The 16,437-nt window shown below is 36.4% G+C and overlaps 1 long non-coding RNA gene across 4 annotated transcripts; it reads left to right on the top strand.

Annotated features, from left to right (window-relative positions):
• The first annotated feature begins 3,879 nt into the window (after window positions 1–3,879).
• On the top strand, window positions 3,880–15,662 carry LOC119612504. 4 transcript variants are annotated; one of them, XR_005232147.1, is made up of 3 exons: window positions 3,880–4,045; window positions 12,950–13,147; window positions 15,151–15,662. It is a non-coding gene; the product is annotated as an uncharacterized LOC119612504 (long non-coding RNA). The 4 variants fall into 4 exon arrangements; XR_005232149.1 differs by having other exon boundaries at window positions 3,979–4,045; window positions 13,001–13,147; XR_005232146.1 differs by having other exon boundaries at window positions 4,031–4,045; window positions 12,882–13,147.
• The last annotated feature ends 775 nt before the right edge of the window (window positions 15,663–16,437 follow it).

Raw genomic sequence — 16,437 nt, 5'->3', positions numbered from 1 at the left:
GGCTTGATGTAATACATCAGAAAATGAAAATGTCGATTTTGAATTTTTTTTTTGTTAGGGCCGTTTTAGTTTTAGGTATGTATTTTTTACGGAGGCAAAGCCACAAAGTTGCACGTAGCTCTGTCCTGTTAATCCAAAATCTCGGATGTTGATGAAAATGAATTTATTTAAATTAGAGTAAAAAGGTGATATGAAGTGATAAAAATAAGTTTAATAAATTGAATGATATTTTGAGAATACAAAACTTCAGTAATTACATATGTGAAAATTATTTACTATGTATATTCCATATTAATTAAAAAATCGTTTAATGTGTTGTTTCAAAATTTAATTAATGCCAAAAATTTGTCGCTAACAAAGTAGCGGGCAGCAAGCCAATTTTAGACACCGTTTTCATCCCTTCATTACCCGAATTTCTAAAAAGAACCGAAAGGATTTCTAATAGACTTTAATTATAATAGGATAAATTTAAAGTTTTATTTGCATGGTCATTTGTTTCGAACATAAATAGGTTAAGAGAAGGTTCTATGGGGACAGTTTTTACCCTTTTAGCTCTATAAAGTCTAGATTTTTAAAAAAGTACCAGACACCTATCAATTATTTTTTTGTATAATAGAGGATACATTTGGAATTTTATTTATATCTTTGCTTCTTTAGGATATATAAAGGATACTAATTTTATCCTTTTTTACCCATTTCTTCCCCTAAACGTAATCCCTTCTTAGTGGATCTATACAATGCCAAAGGAACCTATAACCAAAATTTCATGATTCTAGCTTTAACGGTTTGGGCTGGGCGATGATGAATCAGTCAGTCAATCAGTCACGCAAGCCTTTTATATATAGATTGAGAGAAGGAGAATGGATAGTTAGCTGCTGGTTTCATACCTACATCCTGTACAAAAATATTTTAACAGATTAAAGGTGAGTCAGAATAATTATGAATTTTACGTACATAATTGTTTAACTAATTAAAATTTGTAGTGTAGTGGTTGTATATGTTTGGTATGGTATAACCATACCAAAACAAAACGAAGCAAACTGGTGCTGCCAGAGTGGTAGCGGCGCTGGTATGCCCGCGTTTGCCGGGCTTGGAGCTCGCCGGATGGGGGTGGTTCTTGCTACCACTCTAGACATCTACACACACACATAAAAAAAATCATACCAGCTAAAGAAAATAAACGAAATAAAAATATAAAGGGGCACCGAGTAGGTTTCTGTCTGTCTCCCTGATGAAATGTACCTACGAACTATTATGGCTGGCAGATGTTGTGCCAGGTAAAACCCTCCCACTCGGGAGGGATAATGGATAATCCCGCCATGACATCCTAATATTAGGGAGGTCCCAAAATTTACCCTGCAAACTTTCCTTTCCCTACTTACCGCCGCTTATATTGTTTAACCGATCATTTTAATTGATTAAGACTTTTAAAAATTTCATTTAAACATTATAAATGTTGGATTTTATTATCGAAATTATTCTCAAACAAACTTTAACAATATTAGATTTAAAATTTAGTTTAGTATTAATTTTAATTTTTAAGTTCAGATCTAGCCTTTACAATTTATATTTAGTTTTAGATTTAGGCTTTAAATTTAGAATTTAAATTTAGTTTTAAATTTAAGTTTTAAAATTTAGATTTAGCTTTAGTTTTAGGTTTAGGTTTAAATTTAAATTTAGATTTAAATTTAGCTTTAGTTTTAGGTTTGGATTTAGGTTTAAATTTAGAATTTAAATTTAGCTTTAGCTTTAGTTTTAGATTTAAATTTAGCTTTAGGTTTAGATTTAAATTTAGCTTTAGTTTTAGATTTAAATTTAGCTTTAGTTTTAGGTTTGGATTGAGGTTTAACTATATGCACTCAAATTTATGTTTGCGTTTCAAAAGTTCATAATTCCGCTCGGGGATAAACCGGATCTGGCAATTCTTTTTCTGCGGCAACTAGCTGGTTTACGGGAGGCAATTATAGAGCGGGAAGAGTTCTTTTGGCGGATGAGGCTTTCCTGTCCGTCCGTATTAGGGTCCGTTCGGGTAAACCAGGTAAGTAATTGAAAATATATTTTAAGTTAACACACCTTTTAAGTAATTTGCTTGTTTTCACAGGTTTTTTGTTATAAATATATATGGCTAAGACCACCTGAGATCTCAAAATCACGCGTTACTTTGTAAGAGGCCTGAGCTCAACCCTGTTCGCGCACGTTTGGAAAAAAAAACGCAAACGAAATGGATTCGATACGATGAATGATATATATATTTATTTAGTCTAACCTTTCCTTTTTTTATAGAAAATTATTTAAAAAGGACACTCGTCCGGTCCGTCTTGTCGTCCGGGTGCAAACTCACAGAAGGTCGGAAAACCAAAACTTATACCAGAGCACCCCAGGCGTGGTGGTGCTGGAAAACAGCTTCTCCCTCGTTGGATGGAGTCGGTGTTGAGTGACTTGCAGGTTTGTATATTTTGTGGTTCTTTATTTTATTTTTATATTTTAAGTTTTAGTTTTAAGTTTAGCTTTAAGTTTAAAATTTTTGTAAATAAAATTTATTTTATTTATAAATACAAATCAAAAATTTAAGTTTTTCTTCTTCTGACGAGGCCACAGACTCCACATTCTTCTTCTCTCCGAGCAAAAATCAAAAAAGGAACGACATTTTGTTTTATTGATACCGAGAAACCTCTGTTGCCAATATGGCTTCCCAAATTTAACAAATTGTTCAGCAATTTGTTTGCCTATATACAAATTTTTTTCTAAATCTATTTGTTTTTGTTTTCATTTCTACTTCTTCTTTCCAAATACAAAAAAAATCCCTTTTTCTTACTGTTGCCACCTGTTGTGTGTGCTTTTTCTTTAATTAGGTAGCTTTACTACAGGGTGCACATGACAAATTTTCCTCGGATATTATTATTAGTCTACTAAACTCACCTGCAAACAAATCAACTGTAGTAATGGGCGTCACAACGGTATTACATTCGACACCATTACAACTGGAACCATTTTTTCTTTTCCGTACACTATCCACGGTGAACCAGAATTCAACGAACACATAAATCCTATGTCGCAAAACAGAATTTGGATGTAAAACCATTTCTCTTCTGCAGGGCGATTTAATACGATTAACCTTAGAATCCAATACGCATATATTAGGATACATCCCACCAACAAGGGCGGCTTTAATGACAGAACAATTAGATTTGAGATTTATATAATGCATACTAAGATCAACTTTGCTATATATTAATTGTGATGATCTTAAGGATCCAACCAATTGAGTACGGATATTGCAGTCCTGTTCCAACAGGCCATTCAAAATGAAATTATATTAAAATCAAAAACCAATTCCTCATTTCTAAAGTTATTTTTCCATTCTTGATACAGACGCAAGAATATCAAGTGATCGGAAGGAATACCTTCAAATAAACGTTGTTTTTCTTCTTTTATATTATGACGCAATAAATCTTTGAAGGGTTCATTTAAATGATTCATATAGTGTTGTGACAACTCTAAGGGATCTATAGTCGACATAAAGCCCACAATGGTTAGTACCGGAACCAAACATTGCAACAAAGTAGCAATCACCATATTTTGGCTCTTTGCTTGATAGAATACGAATTTCGACTAGCCACTACCGATGGGCGTCAACTTTTTTCTATTATGGATTATTTCATGGCAGAATAATTTGTCCAGTTTGTTTTTTCAACTTAGCAGTCATTTTCAAAACAATAACAAAAAGCCATCACTACATATGTCACATTTAAAGCAAAAAATGCAACTTTAACAGTCCATTAGCCCATTCCGCAAGAGCAACGCCATGTAGATAATCCGGATTTAATGAATACGAGATGACAAAAGTTAATTTATTTTCAATAGCAGTTGTAGGTAACATGGCAGCCAGCAGTTCGCAGCGGGAAAAAGTGGCAGTAAAGAGGCCTTCCTAAAGGCATTATACACTATAATATGAGACTTTTGGTTATTTTTTCGATCTTTACTGGTATTAATTAAACGTTTAATGAGAATATACAACATGGAACGATAAAGTGTTCTTCAAAAGGTACTTTTTGAATTTTCTATAATATTGAACCTAGAAACATGAAATTGAACATGAAGGGTCCACAGTGTGTGAGTATCTAAATGCGATCTTTAAGTACTTTTTCGTTCTTCAACGAATACCTTTTATGTTTTCTTTAATATAAGAGGACTTTTTGGGTACTTTGTAGTTTTTCAAAGGGTGTTTTTTTAGCTTTTCAATAATATTGGTCAGAAACATAAAATTAAACACGCAGGGTTCTGTTCATGGAAATCTGTATGAATGTTCTTCAGCTGGTGCTTTTTGAGTTTTCTATAATATTGAAATATAAATTAAAAAATAAATGTTTTTTGGTTCTTTTTGTTTCGTTTCGTAGAAACATAAAATATGGAATGGGAAGGGACTTTTGGTACTTTTACGCTCTACTTTCTGATTTTTCTATATAATTGGACTTAGAGGCATAAAATTAAACACGCAGGGTTCCAGTTGAATGGAAATCTGCACAAAGGGAATAATTTTTACCTTTTCGTTCCTCATCCGGTAATGTTGGAGATTTCTAAAGTAGTTGTATGATAGAAACAATATAATTTGTTTTTATACATATATCGTCACATAAAAAGCAAAAATCCCTATTTAACATTTTTTAAATTCTACAGGAGAAGCAAAAAACTATTTAAAATGGAAAGTTTAGTTTCAATCCTCGGGGGAGTTTTTCAGATTTTTCCTACCGAGCGCGTCCCCGGGTGGCGGATAGGGGGTGGGGATGGACCATCTGTCCTCTCCCAGCTTTAATTTCACTTAAGCTGAGGGAGGGCAGATTGTCCACCACCTGGGAATATTATATTCCCCGCGGACCAAAAAACTGGAAAAACAACAAATATGGAAAATAAAAATAAAAAGATAAAAGTTACGGTGCAGGGCCTAAATAACCCAGTACCGGCGGCAAGTGTTGATCTACTCGCGAGTCACTTGTCGTCGTCATCCTGCAATCGTGAGCAGAATACTACTACGGAGGTGGGTACCTTGGCCTCCGTGGCGGACAATGCGTCAAGTGTACAGCATGCCGCTTGCAAAAATATAGTTGTGAAAGAGAAGGATGTACTCGGAGAGAGCTCTAAGCTACCTCAGCCTTTAAATATAGGTGAGGGTTCCGACTCTGAATTACTAAGAAAAGACTTTCTGGAGCACAGAGGAGGAAGTTGAAAAAGATGCTTCAGGAAATCATAGTTAGTCAATCCCACGACACTCCAAAGGAAAAATCGGACTCTCTCACAAGATCTGAGGCAAAAAGGATCAGGTCTCCCGAGGAGTTGACAACTGAGAATAAACCTAAGAAGAAAAAGAGCTCCCCGTCTTCTAATACACAGTCGAAGCCAAGCCATACTTCACTCAAAGGAATCTCAAGTGAGAATCCTGCGAGTAAGGGTGACAACGCTAAGCCAGATATTCCGAAGACGAACACGTCGGCGAAATCAACCTCGAAGGTAAGGGAATCTCAAAAGAAGCCCCGAAAAACGAGGAAGGAAGCTAGACAGAGGAAAAGGAAAAGAGTCGCCATCTTACGCCAAAGTTGCCAGAAGTAGGCACCGGGACGATCTCTGCTATGCAGTTTACGATGCCGGTAATCCGACAGGCAAAATTCCAATAGACCAACAGAGTAAAATAGAAGACGTGGTCAACAATAAGATAGTGGACCATGCAATCGCTTCAAAGGGCAAACAACCAATAGAGAGCGAGAGCTGTGAGTTCAGCATGGGCGTGATGTTGATGAGGTTGGCATCTCACCAATGTGTTAGCACCCTAAAGAACTTGGTGGAAAGTATCCCTCCTCCCTGGGACGGCGCTAGGCTGGGACTGGCAAAGAAGAGCGAGCTTCCGGTGCTCCTAAAGTCCACTGTCTACATAAAAGGATGGGGCAGTAAACTGGCTGATGAACGTATACTGGAAATTCTTGGAGGTCAAAATGCTGAGCTGGCCGTGGAAAAATGGGATGTCTTTTACAGGAAAGAAGAACCTGAGGGAACTTTATTTGTAATAGGTATCGACCAGAAATCCATGGCTAGTCTTGCCAAGAATAAAGGTAGGGCTTACTTCGCCTCTAAATCTGTCATATTCAAAATTGGGAAGGTGCCGATTGGAAGGGCTGTTACAACAAGCCTCGAAAAGGACACTAAAAAACCTAAGACCACAGCATCAGTATCCACTACTGATAACGTTGAGAAGTCAAATCCTAAAATCGAGGAATTTACCATTAACTCGCCAGAAGAAAGTGTAGTTGCCCTTTCCAAAATTGGGAAGGCGCCGATTGAAAGGGCTGTCAAAACCGGCCCCGACATGGACACTAAAACACCTAAGACAGTACCCAAAGCATCATTAGCAAGTACTAGCAATGTTGAGGAGTCAAATCCTAAAAGCGAGGAGGATTTCACTCACCCGCCAGAAGACAGAACAGCAATGCTCTCCAGAATTGGGAATGTGTCTATTAAAAATACTGCTATTCCTATGCCTGATAAGGACACCGCAGTGCCATCAACAGTACTCACTGCATTAATAGCCACTTCAGGCTATCCGGAGGAGTCAAATCCAAATAGCGAGGAGGTGACCACCAACTCTCTGGAAGACAGTTTAATGGATGACCATGATTGAGGTTATCCAAATAAACCTCCATCGGAGCGAGACAGCTACCAACGCTCTGATGGCTAAAATCAACACAGGTAAAATACATATAGCTTTAATCCAAGGAACCTTGGACGATTCGCAACAAGGTTTCTGGATTAAATCACGTAAATTTCCAACTTTTCTACGCTGATACAGGATCTCGCCCGAGAACATGTATCTTATGTCACAAGAACTTATGTTTTCTCCTCTCAACAGGATTATCAACATCGGATGCAACGGTGCTGAAGCAAGGTCGTGGCAACATATTCCTTGCATCTATTTACCTGCCTTTCGATTCTCCGACACTACCACCAACGTCGGATCTGATGAAACTGGTTGAAGAGGCACAAAGGAAAAATAAGAAAATTGTAATAGGTTGTGATGCCAACTCGCATCATGTAGCTTGGGGTAGTACAAACACCAATCGCAGGGGACAAGCCCTCATGGATTTCTTTAATACTAAAGACTTGATAACATTGAACTTAGGTAATAAAGCTACCTTCGTCAATAGAATCAGAGAAGAAGTATTAGATATAACTATATGTTCAGAAGAGCTTATAAACGAAATTCAGGATTGGAGAGTTTCGGACGATCCCTCCTTTTCTGATCATCGGTACATAAGATTCAAAATACTAAGGCCACCACCAAAGCCGATAAAGTTTCGGAATAAGTCTAAAACTAATTGGACAATGTTCGGGACCTTACTAAAGAACCGTTTAGGTCAGGACACTTTTCAATGTCGAAATAAGAGGATATAGATGCCAAAGTGGAAACGTTCACAAGTGCCCTGGTTGTATCGTTCGAGGACAGCTGCCCTCTGCGAGAGCGGAGATCTGCCCAGGAAAAACCCTGGGTAACTGGGGAGATCCGGAACCTTGGGAAGACTCTTCGCAAACTATTTAACCGGGCACGGCGTAAAAAGACCGCAGTATACTGGGATGAGTATCGTAATAAACTTGGTGAATATAAGAAAATCGTTCGAAAAGCCAAACGAGACTCCTGGAAACTTTTCTGTGAACAGGTAGATAGCGTAAATGACGTATCGAAGATAAAAAAATTCCTATCCAAAACTCATGTCCAACCGGAATCTATGATCGATGACACGGGCAGGATGCTTGAGGATATGGAGGAGACAATGAAACTCCTAATGGATTCTCATTTCCCATCCGGTATATCGAATAACATAGATGAACCGATATTGGAGGATGGGGAGGGTAACACGGAAATAGTTATTACAACTGACATGGTTAAAGGGGCAATCAAGAGCTTTGCTCCCTATAAAGCTGCAGGGCCGGATGGAATTTTTCCGGCACTTTTGCAGAGGCGGGAGGCGGGACTGGTTTCCGTACATCTGTCACAGATATTCACTGCATGCTTAAAATTGGCATATACCCCAGTTAAATGGCAGGATGCAAGGGTAATATTTATACCCAAACCAGGGAAACCTAGCTATGCGACACCTAAGTCCTATCGACCGATAAGTCTTACGTCCTTCCTACTTAAAACCTTAGAACGGATAGTCGATAGCATGGTTAAAAGCAGCATACCATACAATGACCTTAAATATAAGCAGCATGCTTATGTAAAGGGACGATCGGTGGAAACCGCTTTAAATGAAGTTGTCCACTACATAGGTGAATCTTTCGATAGCAAACTGTATACACTGGCAGTATGCATTGACATCGAAGGCGCTTTCAATAACGTGCACACTGATACCCTTATCCAATCCCTAGACCAGTTTTATGTTGACCGGGTGCTCCGTAACTGGATCAACTACATGCTAAGGAACAGATGGATAAGCTGCGAGATGTACGATATAACCATCAGGAAAAAGGTATTTCGCGGTATACCACAGGGTGGCATTTTGTCACCTTTACTCTGGGTCACCACGATTAATAGCCTCCTAAGGACCCTAACCGAGAAAGGACTTAGACCTGTCTGCTATGCAGACGATGTCGTAATACTTTTAAAGGGAAAGGATCCAAATTACTTGTGTAGAAGAGCTGAGGAGGCTCTGAATACGGCCTTGAGCTGGGCTCAACCGAGAGGCCTCAATGTTAACCCGGCGAAGACGGAAATCTGTCTTTTCACAAGAAAGACAAAAATTTCTACATATACTGAACCTTGCTTCTTGGGCAAGAAGATACCGGTGACAGACAAGTTAAGTACTTAGGTGTAATACTTGACCGGAAATTAAAATGGAGACACCACATAAAGATAGGATCAACAAGGCACATCGATGCTGGGCGATATGTAGGAGAACCATAGGCATGAAATGGGGTCTTAGTCCTACTATGACAAATTGGCTTTATAAAAGTGTAATTAGACCAATTCTAGCTTATGCTTCAATAATCTGGTGGACTGCTTTGGACAAAAAGTGTAATATCAAACTACTACAGGGAGTTCAGCGTACATGCTGCTTGGGTATAAGTGGTGCCATGTGTACTACTTCAACCAAGGCTCTGGAAACGTTGCTAGATATTCCACCCATTGAAACATATATAAGATATGAGGCGGCGCTTACAGCCGAACGGATCTTTACTTTAGGCGAACTGGCCAAAAACGGTTATAGGACACGTCATCAATGTATACTGGACACATTGGAAGGTTATACACATTCATCGGACGTGCCTGATCGCATACCAGACACTGAATATGTCGGAAACTTTGAAACGCAAATCCCAGATAGAATGTCTTGGTCCAGCGGAACATTAGAGCAAATACCAGTAGGAATCCGTTGCTACACGGATGGCTCTAAATTAGGGGACAAAGTGGGTCTGGGGTTTTATATTGAAGACCCAGAAACAGAAATATACCACCATTTACCTAATCATAACACAAGCTTCCAGGCAGAAGTACGAGCAATAACGGAATGTGTAAATTGGATTAGAATAAATATGGCGCCCACAGGGCTTAATATATTTACCGACAGCCAGAAGGCAATTTGTGCGATATCAGGTGATAGAATTAAATCTAAGACCGTATTGGATTGTAAGAAAGCTTTAACTGAATAGTCTCCCAGAGGTAAGGTTCACATCATATGGGTACCAGGCCACTCGGGAGTAATCGGCAACGAAAGGGCGAATGTAATAGCTTTAAAGGGAAGGGAGCTCGATGTAGTTAACCTGACAAACGCAAAACCATTCGACGCAACAAAAGCTGAATTAAAAATATGGATGAGAGAATCCCATAAGGCCTCTTGGAATAATGAAACGGTGGGTAGAACCACAAAGATTCTATGGGGTAACCCTGATGAGAGCAAGACGAGAAATCTTCTCAAAATGAGCAAGTCTGAGGTTAGTATGATGGTACGTATTCTCAGTGGACACACAGGATTACGAGCACATCTATACAAAATTGGACGTGCGAATTCAGACGAATGTAGAGCATGTGGAGAGGACAGTGAAACTCTGGAGCACTTTCTTTGCCATTGTCAGGCATTCGTCGAAGTTAGATCCAAGTATCTTGGAAGTGATGTTATTCCGGAAATAACATTCTTAACCAACACCGATTGGAAGATTCTTAGGAATTACGTCCAGGAAACTGAGTTTCTAAACATGGAAAAATAATACATTCAGTGAACAATTTTTTTTTTTTTTTTTTTTGAATTGGAGCGCACAACAGGCCCGATAGTGGCCTAGGTGTATTTCTTCGGATTTGATGTAGTATACATCCTCCTATCAACCTAACCTAACCTAACCTAACCTAACCTTAGTTTCAATCAGCGCGATTTGGTTTTCTTCAAAAGACATTTTTTAACGGTAAATTTCTCAGTTGTTTTGACAATTTACAATTTGTATTTACAAATGATTAGTTACGTCTTTTAGCCTTTATATAAAACTGCTTTTGAAGATAGGGCCCTTTTGAACATTTGGCATCAGAAAATTAAAATGTCGATTTTGAATTTTTTTTAGTTAGGGCCGTTTTAGTTTTAGGTATGTATTTTTACGGAGGCAAAGCCACAAAGTTGCACGTAGCTCTGTCCTGTTAATCCAAAATCTCGGATGTTGATGAAAATTAATTTATTTAAATTAGAGTAAAAAGGTGATATGAAGTGATAAAAATAAGTTTAATAAATTGTATGATATTTTGAGAATACAAAACTTCAGTAATTACATATGTGAAAATTATTTACATATGTATATTCCATATTAATTAAAAAATCGTTTAATGTGTTGTTTTCAAAATTTAATTAATGGCAAAAATTTATCGCTAACGAAGTAGCGGGCAGCAAGCCAATTTTAGACACCGTTTTCATCCCTTCATTACCCGAATTTCTAAAAAGTACCGAAAGGATTTCTAATAGACTGTAATTATAATAGGACTAGCTATACCCAGTGTGCTTTGCTACCCTAAAAACAATATAAATAAAAAACTCACTCTACGATTTTTAAAGATTCTAGCTGTTTTTTTTTGTGTTTACCTCATGGGAGATGCCTCGCCAACTATTGCTAGTTCGTGAATTTTTTCCAAACGTCAATTTGAATATTAATGTAACCTATGAACAATTTTAATAATCTAATAGTTTCCCAAATATACGAATATTTGTATTTAATTCATGTGGAAGGTGCCAAGCCATAATTGAAAGTCCGCTGTTTTCCCCATATGTTCACATGAATGTCAAAGTTCATCGTGCAAAATTTGAGGATTCTAGCTGTAATAGTTTCTCATATATATATTTCTGTATTTAATTCATATGGGAGGTACTCCGTCCCCTAATGCTAGTCTGCCAATTTATTACCCAAATGTTCATATAGAAGTCAATGTTCTTCGTGCAAAATTTGAGGATTCTAACTCTAATAATTTCCTAGGCCGCCAATTTATTACCTAAATGTTCACATTGATATTAGAATTGATCGTGCAAAATTTTAGTATTTTAGGTCAAATAGTTTCACAGATATGTATATAAATTTTTGTTTTTAAAGCAATGAAAGTCCACCCATTTTTCCCCAAAATGTTCACATCGATGTTAAAATCTTTCGTGTAAAATTTGAAGATTCTAGCTCTAATATTTTCCCACATAAAAGAATTGCTTGTCCGCTAATTTATTACTCAAAAATTCACATTTATGCTAAAGTTGTTCGTGTAAAATTCGCGGATTTTAGCTCCAATAGTTTATCAGATATACGATTTTTTGTATTTTATTCATATGAGAGGTTCCAAGATCCCTATTGAAAGTCCTCCCATTTTTCTCTGAAATGTTTAAATGGACGTTAAAGTTCTTCGTGCAAAATTTAAGATTATAACTCTAATTGCTTCCCAGATAAACGATTTTTTTTTTAATTAATATGGGGGTGCCACGCCCCCTATTGCTAGTCCGCCAATTTATGACCCAAATATTCACATGATGCAAAATTTGTTCGTTCAAAATTTAAGGAATTTAGCTCTAATAGTTTCTCAGATATTCGAATTTTTGCATTTAATTTATATGGGAGGTGCCAAGCCCCCCTAATGAATGTCACGTGGATGTTAAAGTTCTTTGTGCAAAATTTGAAGATTCTAGCTCTAATTGTTTCCCAGATAAACGATTTTTTATTTATTTCATATGGGAGGTGCCTCGCCCCCTATTGCTAGTCCGCCCATTTTTTGTCCTAAATATTCATGTTGATACTAAAGTAGCTCCGAAAAAATTTGAGGACTCTAACTGTTATATTTTCTCAGATATACTAATTTAAAATTTTTTATATGGGAGGTGTCACGCCCACTATAGCTAGGCCGCCCATTTTTTCCCCATATGTTCATATGTATATCAAAGTTGTCCATACAAAATTTGAGGACTATAGCTGTTGTAGTTTCTGAGATATGCAACTTTTAATTCTTAATTTGGATGTGGGCGTGGCACCTCGCCTACTTAAAATTTAAAAATTAAAAGTAGCCTATAGTTCCTTCCAGGCATACAGGAAGGCACTGTAAAAATTTTAAGAAAATCGGTCCAAACAAACAAACAAACAAACAAACAAACAAACCCACAAACAAATAAACACACATTCATTTTTATATATATAGATAAATTTAAAGTTTTATTTGCATGGTCATTTGTTTCGAACATAAATAGGTTAAGAGAAGGTTCTATGGGGACAGTTTTAATCCTTTTAGCTCTATAAAGTCTAGATTTTTAAAAAAAGTACCAGACACCTATCAATTATTTTTTTGTATAATAGAGGATACATTTGGAATTTTATTTATATCTTTGCTCCTTTAGGAGATATAAAGGATACTAATTTTATCCTTTTTTACCCATTTCTTCCCCTAAACGTAATCCCTTCTTAGTGGATCTATACAATGCCAAAGGAACCTATAACCAAAATTTCATGATTCTAGCTTTAACGGTTTGGGCTGGGCGATGATGAATCAGTCAGTCAATCAGTCACGCAAGCCTTTTATATATAGATTGAGAGAAGGAGAATGGATAGTTAGCTGCTGGTTTCATACCTACATCCTGTACAAAAATATTTTAACAGATTAAAGGTGAGTCAGAATAATTATGAATTTTACGTACATAGTTGTTTAACTAATTAAAATTTGTAGTGTAGTGGTTGTATATGTTTGGTATGGTATAACCATACCAAAACAAAACGAAGCAAACTGGTGCTGCCAGAGTAGTAGCGGCGCTGGTATGCCCGCGTTTGCCGGGCTTGGAGCTCGCCGGATGGGGGTGGTTCTTGCTACCACTCTAGACATCTACACACACACATAAAAAAAAATCATACCAGCTAAAGAAATAAACGAAATAAAAATATAAAGGGGCACCGAGTAGGTTTCTGTCTGTCTCCCTGATGAAATGTACCTACGAACTATTATGGCTGGCAGATGTTGTGCCAGGTAAAACCCTCCCACTCGGGATTGGATAATCCCGCCATGACATCCTAATATTAGGGATGTCCCAAAATTTACCCTGCAAACGTTCCTTTCCCTACTTACCGCCGCTTATATTGTTTAACCGATCATTTTAATTGTTTAAGACTTTTAAAAATTTCATTTAAACATTATAAATGTTGGATTTTATTATCGAAATTATTCTCAAACAAACTTTAACAATATTAGATTTAAAATTTAGTTTAGTTTTAATTTTAATTTTTAAGTTCAGATCTAGGCTTTACAATTTATATTTAGTTTCAGATTTAGGCTTTAAATTTAGAATTTAAATTTAGCTTTAGTTTTAGATTTAGGTTTAAATTTAAGTTTTAAAATTTAGATTTAGCTTTAGTTTTAGGTTTAAATTTAAATTTAGCTTTAGGTTTAGATTTAAATTTAGCTTTAGTTTTAGGTTTGGATTTAGGTTTAAATTTAGAATTTAAATTTAGCTTTAGTTTTAGATTTAAATTTAGCTTTAGGTTTAGATTTAAATTTAGCTTTAGTTTTAGATTTAAATTTAGCTTTAGTTTTAGGTTTGGATTGAGGTTTAACTATATGCACTCAAATTTATGTTTGTGTTTCAAAAGTTGATAATTTCGCTCGGGGATAAACCGGATCTGGCAATTCTTTTTCTGCGGCAACTAGCTGGTTTACGGGAGGCAATTATAGAGCGGGAAGAGTTCTTTTGGCGGATGAGGCTTTCCTGTCCGTCCGTATTAGGGTCCGTTCGGGTAAACCAGGTAAGTAATTGAAATATATTTTAAGTTAACACACCTTTTAAGTAATTTTGCTTGTTTTCCACAGGTTTTTTGTTATAAATATATATGGCTAAGACCACCTGAGATCTCAAAATCACGCGTTACTTTGTAAGAGGCCTGAGCTCAACCCTGTTCGCGCACGTTTGAAAAAAAAAAAAACGCAAACGGAATGGATTCGATACGATGAATGATATATATATTTATTTAGTCTAACCTTTCCTTTTTTATAGAAAATTATTTAAAAAGGACACTCGTCCGGTCCGTCTTGTCGTCCGGGTGCAAACTCACAGAAGGTCGGAAAAACCAAAACTTATACCAGAGCACCCCAGGCGTGGTGGTGCTGGAAAACAGCTTCTCCCTCGTTGGATGGAGTCGGTGTTGAGTGACTTGCAGGTTTGTATATTTTGTGGTTCTTTATTTTATTTTTATATTTTAAGTTTTAGTTTTAAGTTTAGCTTTAAGTTTAAAATTTTTGTAAATAAAATTTATTTTATTTATAAATACAAATCAAAAATTTAAGTTTTTCTTCTTCTGACGAGGCCACAGACTCAACCTTCTTCTTCTCTCCGAGCAAAAATCAAAAAAGGAACGACATTTTGTTTTATTGATACCGAGAAACCTCGGTTGCCAATATGGCTTCCCAAATTTAACAAATTGTTCAGCAATTTGTTTGCCTATATACAAATTTTTTTCTAAATCTATTTGTTTTTGTTTTTGTTTTCATTTCTACTTCTTCTTTCCAAATACAAAAAAATCCCTTTTTCTTACTGTTGCCACCTGTTGTGTGTGCTTCTTCTTTAATTAGGTAGCTTTACTACAGGGTGCACACGACAAATTTTCCTCGGATATTATTATTAGTCTACTAAACTCACCTGCAAACAAATCAACTGTAGTAATGGGCGTCACAACAGTATTACATTCGACACCATTACAACTGGAACCATTTTTTTCTTTTCCGTACACTATCCACGGTGAACCAGAATTCAACGAACACATAAATCCTATGTCGCAAAACAGAATTTGGATGTAAAACCATTTCTCTTCTGCAGGGCGATTTAATACGATTAACCTTAGAATCCAATACGCATATATTAGGATACATCCCACCAACACGGGCGGCTTTAATGACAGAACAATTCGATTTGAGATTTATATAATGCATACTAAGATCAACTTTGCTATATATTAATTGTGATGATCTTAAGGATCCAACCAATTGAGTACGGATATTGCAGTCCTGTTCCAACAGGCCATTCAAAATGAAATTATATTAAAATCAAAAACCAATTCCTCATTTCTAAAGTTATTTTTCCATTCTTGATACAGACGCAAGAATATCAAGTGATCGGAAGGAATACCTTCAAATAAACGTTGTTGTTGTTCTTTTATATTATGACGTAATAAATCTTTGAAGAGTTCATTTAAATGATTCATATAGTGTTGTGACAACTCTAAGGGATCTATAGTCGACATAAAGCCCACAATGGATAGTACCGGAACCAAACATTGCAAGAAAGTAGCAATCACCATATTTTGGCTCTTTGCTTGATAGAATACGAATTTCGACTAGCCACTACCGATGGGCGTCAACTTTTTCTATTATGGATTATTTCATGGCAGAATAATTTATCCAGTTTGTTTTTTCAACTTTAGCAGTCGTTTTCAAAACAATAACAAAAAGCAATCACTATACCCCCAAAGGTAGGTAAATAACAAGGAATATTTTGGAAGTCAACAAGTATTTATCCTCTAATGTTTACATTTAACACAATCATTTAAAATAAAACTAAACATCTCTAGCATGATGTAATAACTTAGTGCATCCTGATCTCTAGTATATTTTCCCAAATAAAAGGTTTTTGAAAATACATATGATTATGACTTACAGAATATCAAGAAGATCTACATATGTCACATTTAAAGCAGAAAATGCAACTTTAACAGTCCATTAGCCCATTCCGCAAGAGCAACGCCATGTAGATAATCCGGATTAAATGAATACGCGATGACAAAAGTTAATTTATTTTCAATAGCAGTTGGCGGTAACATGGCAGCCAGCAGTTCGCAGCGGGAAAAAGTGGCAGTAAAGAGGCCTTCCTAAAGGCATTATACACTATAATATGAGACTTTTGGTTACTTTTTCGA

The sequence above is a fragment of the Lucilia sericata genome, unplaced genomic scaffold, assembly GCF_015586225.1.
Source record: "Lucilia sericata isolate MDLA Ls3-8-SP2 unplaced genomic scaffold, ASM1558622v1 Contig001718F_arrow, whole genome shotgun sequence".
NCBI lineage: Eukaryota > Metazoa > Arthropoda > Insecta > Diptera > Calliphoridae > Lucilia > Lucilia sericata.
Note: the sequence above shows the minus strand (reverse complement) of the source record. Positions and strands in the feature narration are given on the sequence as shown.